This window comes from Pipistrellus kuhlii, unplaced genomic scaffold (genome assembly GCF_014108245.1).
Source record: "Pipistrellus kuhlii isolate mPipKuh1 unplaced genomic scaffold, mPipKuh1.p scaffold_m20_p_4, whole genome shotgun sequence".
NCBI lineage: Eukaryota > Metazoa > Chordata > Mammalia > Chiroptera > Vespertilionidae > Pipistrellus > Pipistrellus kuhlii.
The window spans coordinates 16412714-16424244 of record NW_023425540.1 but is presented as its reverse complement, the minus strand read 5'-3'; the positions used below and the strand labels follow the sequence as shown (position 1 = coordinate 16424244).

The window sequence follows — 11531 nt, the reverse complement described above, 5'->3', positions numbered from 1 at the left end:
CACCAAATAAACGAAGGAGTTACATTAATTCAGTCCAAATAAATAGATTCTGCTTCTAACTTTTTTGGTTTTGACTATTTAAAAAAATTAATTTCTAACAAAATCATTGCTCCTAAAAATAAAATGATTACTGTTAAAAATGAAGAATTGCCATTACAAATAGAAATACCATTATGTTAATGAAACCAAATAACACTACATAATGAGGAACTAGCATCTTAAAATTATTGAAAAGTAAGAGTGATTATAATTATAGACTGATGCTATTATGTAATTCTTTATGTGATCCCTTGAACCAAAAATGTTAGCAGAATTAGAGGCAGTACTGAAAAGGATGGGATAGAATTTTATTTTAAATCATTTCAAAACTAGTCTAACACATTTTGAAATTTTGTCTTCTTTTCAGAGAGATATTGGTTTGAAACAAAAAGTCTAAATAATGTCTCTAAATAACAACCTTTACCAGCTTCCTGAAGAGAAGGTAGTTCTATTACCAACACAATCATTAGATTGTCTTCATAGTCCTAGTTATCTTTTATTCTATAACTTCTTTCTAAACAACATACATTTCAGTTTCATTTTTTATCTAGGTAAAGTAAAAAATATCTAATGCTGCATTAAAATCATCAAAATAAGTATGGTCAGCAGCTCTTAGTTAATTTTGTAACTTCATTTATTTTTATTTATTTTTTATATTTTTTTATTAAATTATTATCTGTGTACATATTTTAACATTTAAAATGATATAGCTAGAGCCGAAACAGGTTTGGCTCAGTGGTGGAGCGTCGATCTGTGGACTGTGGGGTCCCGGGTTCGATTCCTGTTAAGGGCATGTACATTGGTTGTGGGCACATCCCCGGTAGGGAGTGTGCAGGAGGCAGCTGGTCAATGTTTCTCTCTCATCGACGTTTCTAGCTCTCTATCTCTCTCCCTTCCTCTCTATAAAAAATCAATAAAAATTATAAAGCTAGATATAAAGGGGATTTTTTGATAGGTCACATTTAATTTAGGTACTTTTTATGAATACTTATTAAAAAACATTTTACTATTGTTTCTGCAAAACATTATGTTTAGTTCAGTAAAAGTGAATAATAAAATGTCATTAACAAGAATTTTAATTAAATTATAAAGGATATTCCATAAACAAAATACATTATTAAATCTTTTTAAAAATATATATTTTATTGATTTTTTACAGAGAGGAAGAGAGAGGGACAGAGAGTCAGAAACACCGATGAGAGAGAGTCACCGATCAGCTGCCTCTTGCACATCCCCTACTGGGGATGTACCCGCAACCAAGGTACATGCCCTCAACCAGAATCGAACCTGGGACCTTTCAGTCTGCAGGCCGACACTCTATCCACTGAGCCAAACCGGTCCCAGCCATTATTAAATCTTGTACAGTTAAGATGTTATAAATAAGAAGTATAATAACAATGGTAGTTAGCTTTCAGATACACTAGACTTCTTAGAGTTAAAAAATTTAGTAAAGATACAATAACAGCCAGATTCAAATTGGACAGGTGCACTGAATTCTCAGATATATTTCTTCCTCTTGAAACCTCATGAAAGTAAGTATGTATAAAAAGTACAGATTTGTGCAGATCAAGAGGACAACAGAGGGCATGTCTGCACATGAAAAGGCAGAACACAGACACATGGTCATTAACTTAGCAGACACCATTGCTCTGCATTCAGAATGTGCAGAGGCCAAAACAGAAGAGCAGGCCGATTATTGTCACCCATACATGGAGAGGGGAATGCTGCTACAGAGCCAGATAGGGTCGAGCAGGAGTGAGACGCATAGCATGTAAATGCAGAATCCATTTTAAGGACACTAGGTAAGCACTCCTAGACAAAGACCTGTAGAAAGTGACTGGTTAGATTGCTACATACCCAGGAAAATGCTTATCAACACCACGGAACTCACGGGACATTTAGAAATCACCACATCCCAACTCCAGCTTCTGTTATGGCTCCGTGTCCCTCCTCCCAGTCCCTATAGGAAATCTGAGGGTGCTTTTCTGAAAAACCTAAAAGACAGTGAGAAGTAAACTCTTTCTACTGACATTGGGTGTCCTCATTCAGCATTTCATGAAGTCATCAAAGTGATGAGTGGCACCCAAACATAAAGTGCTTCACCCCACACTACATATATTCCTTCTTTCATAACAAAAAACGAATAAATGAATATTATTGTCCAGTGCCTGTCCTAAGTGAATGAATTATGTCAGTAATTATTGAAGATCACTCTCTTTTGGAACATACATTTTGATTGGGGGATACTGACAAACACTATACATAAAAATACAAAAATTACTTATAAATAAATAAGTTCTATGAACAAAGAAAAATGTGGAGTGGTTTAAGAAGGGTCAGGAGAATTGAGGAGTAAGGAATCACTTATAATATTATTGAGAATGTCTGAAGGGAGATCTGCTTAAGATGAAAATCAAGCAATGATTATAATGAGGTGAGGTGTTGCCATGATAGAAGAGGATTCCAAGTAGAGAGAAAAGGCATTGCAAAGGAAATGAGGAGGAGTAGATGAACTAATTTTTTTTTTTTTAAGAGAATCAAGGAAGCTTCTATGGCTGAAGGAAGGTAAGGAGGGAAGTAGTTGAATATCATATGGAAAATGGAAGTTGGATCCTATTGACCACTATAGAGAATTTAAAATATAAATAGACTTCCAAGGAATGGGATAATATAAGGAGATTGCTCCACAGGAAATAAAGGATGTTGGATTTAAAAAGTTACTGGTATGTTTAGGGCTTTTTATGACCAATAAATAAATTTTTACTGTGTTAAACTTTAGGGATTCTGGGCTTCTTTACTCTATAATAATTCTGACCTATGCTGACTATCTAATAAGAAATTTGATGATATTATAGAGAGTTTCACACACTTTTCTCAATATAAGTACACAGTGAAATTAAAAGTGGAATTGATATGGACCTGGTGTGGTAAAATAAGAAGAGGAAGGTTGTAAACTCAGGATAATGGAGAGATTGTTAATTAATTTAGGTTCTGGATGTCATTTGCAGAGTCCCACATGTACTCCATTCCATTATTTCAAGTTGTGCTATGGTGTTATTACATAAAAACACTAATGGAAGGTGAAATAATTGAATAGGATCCATGACAAGATAATGGCCTCCCAGAGGCATTTATGCCTTAATCCCCCCAAATGTGTGACTATGATAAGGAAAAGGGTAAAGAGGTATTAAGGTTACAGGTGTAATTAGGCTGCTAATTTTCTGACTTTAAAATAGGAAAATTATCCTGAATATCTCTCTGGGTGGGACCAGTGACTTCACAGAATCTGTAAAAGTAAAGGAAAGATCCTTTTACTGCAGCTTCACGTGTTTATGTTAAAACTAGAGGCCTATTGCACTAAAAGATTCAGGCAATAGGCCTTCCTTCCCTTGGCTTTCAGCACTGGTTTTCCTCTGGCACATGAAACCCAGGCCTTGGTTCCAGCTGGAGTCTGCCATCTTCATCTTTACTGTGGCCAGAGTGTGACTCCTGTAGATCCCTCCACGCCCCCCCCCGCCCACACACCTCATAGCAGGCATCCTGTCCCATCTGGCAACGCCATTCCTGGAACAGCTGAGCAGCCACCATCTTTCTCCTTCTAATCTGCATATTCCCTCCTGATTGGCTGGTGGGCATAGCAGAGTGATGGTTAATTTGCATGTTTCTCTTTTATTAGTGTAGATACCCAGTGCTTTTCTGATTCATGATTGTATGCCTTTAGCTTGACTGTAAAACTAGCTTGATCTCTGCTTAGTGTTTCACAGGGATACAATCAACTTGTTGACTAGACTACAGTTTAATCTAGAGACTTGACAGGGAAAGAGTATACTTGCAATCACATTAAGTTGCTGGTAGAGTCCACTGTTTATAGATCTCATGGCAGCTTGCCCTTTTGTGCCAGCAAGCAAGAGTCTCTGAACCCACCTTTAGACTTTCCAACTGATTAAGCCATTTTACTCTTGATAATCTGCCTTTTGATTAATTTAAAGTGGATTGATTTGGGAATATAAACTAACCAAAGACATGTCATTCATCATTTTGGCAATATAATGTAACCTAACATGACAACAACACCAGATAATGAAGGTAATGGGGCCATGTAGTATTTGCCTACATGATTCTGTTTTCATCTTTAAACTATGGATCATTTTTTACTCTTTTGTTTATCACTACCGTTCTAAAAATTCCAGGAAGCTATATGAGAGTAGGTTATCACTGATTATGTGATGTTTATAGTGAGCCTTTAAATCTAGAAATCCATTTCCTACTTCTGAAAATTGGTTAATATGATTTATCTAATTATTTCTATGCCTCCAATATTTATTCTCTTATTCTATTTTAGTTTCTCATATTTCTTGCCTCTTTTTGGTCTTTAATAATCTAGTATTCATTTGTTTTAATATCTACTGTAATATTCCCAATTTCCAATATTACTGGAATGTCTCTATTTTATAACACCTTTGCCTTATTTCTGAAATGAAATACCATTTTACATAATTATAGAAATTTTTTGTAGGTCATCTTTTTTTTCCATTAATTCAATGTTTCTCTGGGATCTCTCAGAAACTTATTTTGCATTTGTTAGTTTTAATCTCTGACTTTTACTTAGAGGGGTTCTTCAAATGTTTAAATTTGTTTAGCTGCTCATTTATAGGTAGAGAAAAACATAAAAGCTTTGAATCAAAGCTTTCTGTTTCAGGTGGAATTAAGTTCTGTGCCTCACTGTATAATTATAACTCTGTAGCTTGTATTTAATTGGATCACTTCCAACAACATGATTTAATGGAATTTTTTAAAATTTCTCTGATTTTACCTTGTGTTATCTGTCTTGCTCCAGCCAGAGCGAGTTTTGTTTTTAAGGTCTCTGTAATAAGATTATGTTCACTGCAAAATCCAGTAAACTTCCTTTACTTTTTTTTTTTTCCCCCTAACCCTAACCTTAACCATAACCCACTCCTGCATTTGGGGCTCCTGGCAGCCTCTGCACCTGCTGTAGTGTCACCCCCTCTTCTTGAGCTCCATTCATACATAATGTAATCTGTAAACCCCCTTTGTGGTGTAGTTGCACATGTTCACAGGTTCTAGGAATTAGGGCAGGGGATCTTTGGGAGATCATATGCTATCAACCATGGGGTTGTTCAGCTCCTTGCAAGGTAAACTTCTTATCTCCTACTTGTGTTGGATAAGCCTGGCTGCCAATATTGGTGGTTTTGTGAGAAAAGAGGTTCAGGATTGTAATTAATCTCCTTGCTTTCAGGTTAATGTGTACACCGCATTCAATTTTCCTGTTATCTCTGCATTCACACAATGTCTAAACCGATTTCTCCAACTTTTTCTTCTCCATGTTTCTACCAGGAAGGTGCAGCTCTGGATTTTCAATGCTGAGTGGAGATTCCCACGTCTATGCAGGAGTTCCCGAGTTGTGCACAAAGACACAGGCACAGTGAGCCCCCTCTGCTCTGCCAAATAGCTTAACCCTCGTTTATCTTCTTTCCAGTTTCTGAAACTGTCACTACCCCTTTGCCTGCTGATATGTTCTCTTCTATCGGGTCTAGTAATAATTAATGTCGTTTTTAAACATTCGTTTAAAATCTTGCTTGGCGTTGACTTGTATTGACATAACCTTCAAACACGTGGTATCTACAGAACGTGTGAAGTGCAATTAACAAGTTTTGCTTGAAAAAGTTTGTGTTTGGTTTGGTTTTTGTTGCAAAACTAGGGCTAAGAAGATGGCGGGTGAAGAGCATATTCGGCACTGCATGCTTTACAAGTTCCAATTAGGAAGAAAAGCAAGTGAGGCTGCAAAAAACATCTGTAGTGCTCTTGGTCAAGATGCAGTTAGCACCAGAAAATGCCAGCGTTGGTTTGAGAAATTTCGCGAGGGAAATTTTTCGTTAGATGACAAGAGTGGTCGAGGCCGTGTGTCCAATTTTGATCAAGAAGCTCTTCAAGCTCTTTTGGTGCAAAATCCTCAAATTACCCAACAAGAGCTTGCGACAGCTTTAAATTGTTCACAAAACACAATTTCCAATCGTGTGCACTTGGCAAAGTCCAAAAGTTTGGAAAATGGGTTCCTCATGAGTTGACCTACAACAACCGTAATCAAAGAGTCACAATTTGCAGTTCGCTCCTCTCTCGTCAAAACCGTTTGCCGTTTTTAGAGCAAATTGTTACCACAGATGAAGAATGGGTGCTGTATGTTAATTTGAAAAGGCGGCCTCAATGGTTGGACAAAAATGAGGCTCCGCAGCCCACGCCAAAACCTGACTTGCATGTGAAAAAAGTGATGTTGTGTGTTTGGTGGGATTTTAAAGGAATTCTTCATTATGAACTTTTACCATCTATAACCAAACCATTACAAGTGCAGTGTATAGTGCCCAATTGGAAAGGTTAGCCCAAGCTTTAAGAGAAAAATAACCCACGCTGATTAATCGGAAGGGCGTAATTCTTCACCACGATAACGCATGACCGCATACTGCAAGAATCACTGCTGAAAAACTGCGCCAGTTGGAATGGGAAGTTCTCCCTCAACCTGCATATTCTCTTGATATTGCCCCTTCTGATTACCATTTGTTTCATTCTTTGCAAAACTTTCTTCTTGGAAAAAAATTTAATAATGAAGAATGCCTCAAAAATGCATTGACCGAATTTTTTGCATCAAAATCACAAGAATTTTACAACAGAGGGATTAAAATGCTTCCTGAGCGTTGGGCACAAGTAGTAGAAAACAACGGCAACTATATTGTTGATTAAATTTTGTTGTATTGTTTAAATAAATTCGATTTAAAAAGGTATTAGAAAACGACATTAATTATTACTAGACCTAAGTACCTTGTACTTATCGCTTAATGGTGTTTTACTTTTTTTTTTTTTTTTTTTTTAGTGAAGAGTTAGGAAAGAGTGGCTTTAACTAAATGTTTTAAGGTTTAATTGAAAGTGTTCATTTGTTTTCATATTCTTCTTATCTATTTTCAAGTGATATAGCTGCTGCTCTCATACAATTCATGTTTAGGTATAGTTGTAATTATTTTTTTAATTCCGTAAGAATTATTTAGCTGAATAGTTGCTTATAAGTATGTTGGTATATGCTACTTCTGAAAATGGAAGGGATGTGCATATGTGTATGTATGTGTTTGCTGAGTGTTGCATTTTTTTCTGATGTCTAATGCTATTACATAAAGTTGAGTGAATAAAACTGGAGCTTATTTCTTCTTAAAATATATTGAGGTATCTTTGTGACATTATACTGTGTTGCTGCTTATTTAAAAGTTGTACTTTTATTATTGTTAGTCATAGTAATTTTTCATTTACTGATTTAAAAATATACAATACTAATCACTAATCACCTACCCTTTGTTCTTTTCTATTACATTTTTTTAATGATTTTATCATCTCAGTTTTGTTCTGGACTGCTGTGAATATGTTTTTTTCACTGGTGTCTTATTCTTCTGTACTTGGTATTGTTATTTAAACCCCCTTATATAATATATTTCATTGCTTTATCTTGGTATCACAGGTCATATTTCACAACTGCAAATTTAGCTCAACATTAGAAATCCATTTACATAATTCATCGTATTTTTGGATATAAAGAGAAAAAAACATACCATCTCTAAAGAGTGACAATGGGTATTCCATAACATAATAAAATGTTGTTTTAGCATTAAAATCCTAATTCCACTCAACGTAGATTTTGATAGACAATCTTCTGATTACCTGAATGTGTCTTTTTTTATTCACCCTTATGCTTAAGAGTTAATAGGCTATTTATGAAGTTGTCTTGTTCAATAATTTAAACATGTTATTTGATTTCCTGCTATAATGTTGGATATATGATCAGCATTTGTTTTTTGTGCAAAATAATTTCTTTTCCTTGGGTGCTATTTAAGTTTCTTTTATCATTGATAGTCCTAAATTTCACTATAATATGCCTAGATTTTTGCATGCATTTTATTTAAAATTTTAATATGCACTGACATATGTATATTTGAATTCTGTGAAATTTCTAGCTAATAATTTATTATCTTTATTTTCTCAGAAATCTTATTATGTGAACTAGAGGCCTGATGCACAAAGATTTGTGCAAGAATGGGCCTTTCTTTCTCTGACTGCCAGCACCACCTTCTCTGGCCAGAGCCTTCTTTCCACTCCAGCCAGGAGCTGACTTTCCACTGTCCCACACTGCCCGGAGACCCAGAGCAGCTGAGGTAGTGTGGAATGCCCCAGCTGCTAGGTACCTGCATATGCAAATTAACCCACCATCTTTGCTGGGTTAATTGCATACTCACTCTTGATTGACTGGTGGGTGTCTCAAAGGTATAGTCCATTAGCATGTTTTTCTTTTATTAGTGTAGATAATATAATAAATAATACATATACTTATAAATTAATCCATAAATAAATAGTTTGACAATTAATAAATAATACAAAAATGTAGTCTGTTTAGCTTACTCACAACTGTATACCTACTCTTGCCCACCCCTGTTTCTCTGGAGTGTTCTGGAGTGAGACATTTATCACTCTTTTGGGGAGCAGTGGCTCATCTCTAATCTTCTTCTGAAAGTTAATTCATTGTTTCTTTATAAATAGGACACCATGGCCATTTTCTCTTTTACTTTGGATTCCTTATAATGTCAGTCTCTTTATATATTTATGTTTTATATTATTTTTACAATCTTATGAATATTCACCCCTCTCTCTCTTTTTTCCTCTCTCCCTCTTTCTTTTTCTCCCTTTCTTTCCCTTTCTTCCTCTCTCCCTCCTAACATTCAGCTATAAAAGCAGCTCTTCATTTCTGGGTCGCCCTCATTTTCCCTTGACTTCTCAGTGTTAGCTGTTACAAGTGGGTCTGTGAAAAGTGGAACTAAATGACTTCTGCTATTTTCTGTAACACTTTCTATTAAGAAAGGATAGAGCAAGGACTCATATGTTAAAACAAGATAATTTCTAATTTTTCAGGAGCAGGTAGAATTGAGTCCTAGTAGTTTCCTCGGCTTCTAAAAGTTATTTTATATAAAATTCAAGGTCTCACAAATGATGACATTAGAAATTAACTTTGTCTTATTGGTGAGAGATCATGAAAAGGATACTCTGTAGAGTGATATAGGATGTAGTATGAGAATGACTTAAATCCTTATAAAAATTACTGAATCATTGTAATATGCAATGTGACTAATTGCCTTGGTTATAATCTTAAATACTCTAACCTCTCTTACTGGAAGCCCAGTTTTCTGACGACAGATTTAAAGACATCTGTGTCAAAAACTATTTATTGATTATAATCCTTGATTTCTTCTGTAATATAAAACATGTTTATTTTTAATAGTTTAATATTAATAATTGATTTACTTCATAAATAATTTAACTATATTAAGTGTAAACACATCTTACTATACTTCTAACTCAAGTATAAATGTCTTATTTATCTGTTATTGCACATCCTAAGAGTTAAAATAAATGAAAATACAGACTGCTATGAAGAAGTGTACTTTTAGGGCACCAGGGTTTTGAGCCACACAGCGGAGGTCGGAGGCTACCTTGTGTGGTCACCTGGGTTGCAGATTGTGTTGACCATCCCCGCCCTGGAGGAGCTAGACCTTCAGGTACAGTGACCTGCAGAACTTGGCCAAGAGTCTGGGCCTCCGGGCTAATAACTACCAACTCTACTTCTCCAGTGGGACCTCTCCCCTCAGCTGCATGAATGCAGACAAGTTGCTAAAAGCCTTGAAAGTCCACGTGAAATGGAAAGCAAGAACACTAAAAAGGAAAAAAAAAAACAACGAAAAAAAAAACAACCTTCTGCATCCTCTTGGGATGAGACCAACCTACAGATTAACAAGATGAGAGGAAACTAGATGGCCAGGTCACCAAGACAAGGAGAGGGCCTGGGACTCTCCACAGGAATCCTGACTCCCAGCAGGATCATGCAGATGTAAGAACAAGTGATCCCACTGAGTTCCAGAATCAAGAAAAGCAGAAAAACCAGGCTCTCAGAGTTCCTGCAGAACCTTCTTCACCAGATGAGAGCCAAAGCAAGAATACAGTGTCCTAGAGGAATAAATGGTAATGATGGTAATGGAGATGCAGAGACCTTCAGAAGGAAAGAAGTCTGTCTGCTCAGATGGATTTTCCAAATCTGGGAGAAAAAAAAGAAAAGAAAAAAAACTGCAAGCACAACTCCAAACTTTTCGTAGCTACCTGAGGCCCATTTTAAGGAAATGGAGTGCATTGATTAATATATTAAGAGAAAAAAAACAAAAACAAAAACATTTTGAACAACACAATTCCCTTAACGAACTGAAGAAACAGTTCATCAACTACAAAGTGGTGGCAACTCCAGCTGGTCTCCAAGGAAGACGCTCTGTGGCTTGTACTCCGCTCCTAAGGCAGGGCCCAAGGCGCTGCAGATCGAAGCACCTTGTATGTGAAGGGTCAGTCAAGTGCTCCACTCTCTCAGCAACTAAAATTAAAGTCACGTTTTCAGCCGCCATGAAAGGTAATGAATACAAGCATTCACTGACCAAGACGCTGGCCAGAAAGTCTCCAGATGTGTCCATGTCTGGGACTACTCCTAAAGGCCAATCTCTTTCTAGTCTGCTTATTTTACAAGTTACAGGGCCATATTGCAATGTGAGGATTGCTGCTTTAAGGATTACTACTCTGTCAAACTTCAATTTTATTTAATTTATGGAAAGACTAGAGTTGCTTAAACATATCCATGTTTGTTGCACCTAAATGGAGCTTCTGAGTTTTGTACTGCTGCTTCATATTTTCATGAATAATTTTTTTCTCACACAAAAAGTATTTCTCTGTTCTTTACTTGTAACTCCTAGTTCCCTTTGCTAATCAAAGTCACATACACAAAATATTTTGACAATTAGAGCTCAAGTTTCTAGTGAGCCATTGTACATCTCTCTCAATTTGCTTCAATCATAGTTAATCACTTCCCTCAATTCTAATCAATTGTTACTCATGGGCAGAGTTACCAAGCCTTCTGTGCATGGGAAACCCCTTGGGAAACCCAATCCATGTATGTATGTATGTATGTATGTATGTATGTATGTATTTTTGTCTATTTGTTTGTTCGCTGACTTGTTTATTTCATTCCTCAGACATAGGCAGTTTTCTTTTTTATTTCCTTTATTTTAAAATTGTTAAATTTGTTGAACCATTTCAAATAAGCATTCATCATCATGCAAAAATATTAGCCCATGAACTTTAACTCCACAGTGATAAAACATTTTGAGCTCTTCTAGAATTAATTCTAAAACTAGCCACTTCTATCTCCCTAAAAAATATCTTGATGGTATAAATATTAGTTATAGGCAGGTGTATATATCCATTGTTGCCCCACACACACTATTCATAGGTTTTAAGGACAAACTCTGTAGCTTTAAAGCTGATAGGAGTGATATTTCTACTTTTAAAATATTCTTATTTGTTCCCTTAAAAATAACTTATTATCATGAATCTCTATATTTCTCTCTGTGGTA

General features: G+C 35.8%; 1 pseudogene; it reads left to right on the top strand.

Moving 5' to 3' along the window:
* The first annotated feature begins 4100 nt into the window (after window positions 1–4100).
* Window positions 4101–10741, top strand: LOC118703033 (annotated as a pseudogene).
* The last annotated feature ends 790 nt before the right edge of the window (window positions 10742–11531 follow it).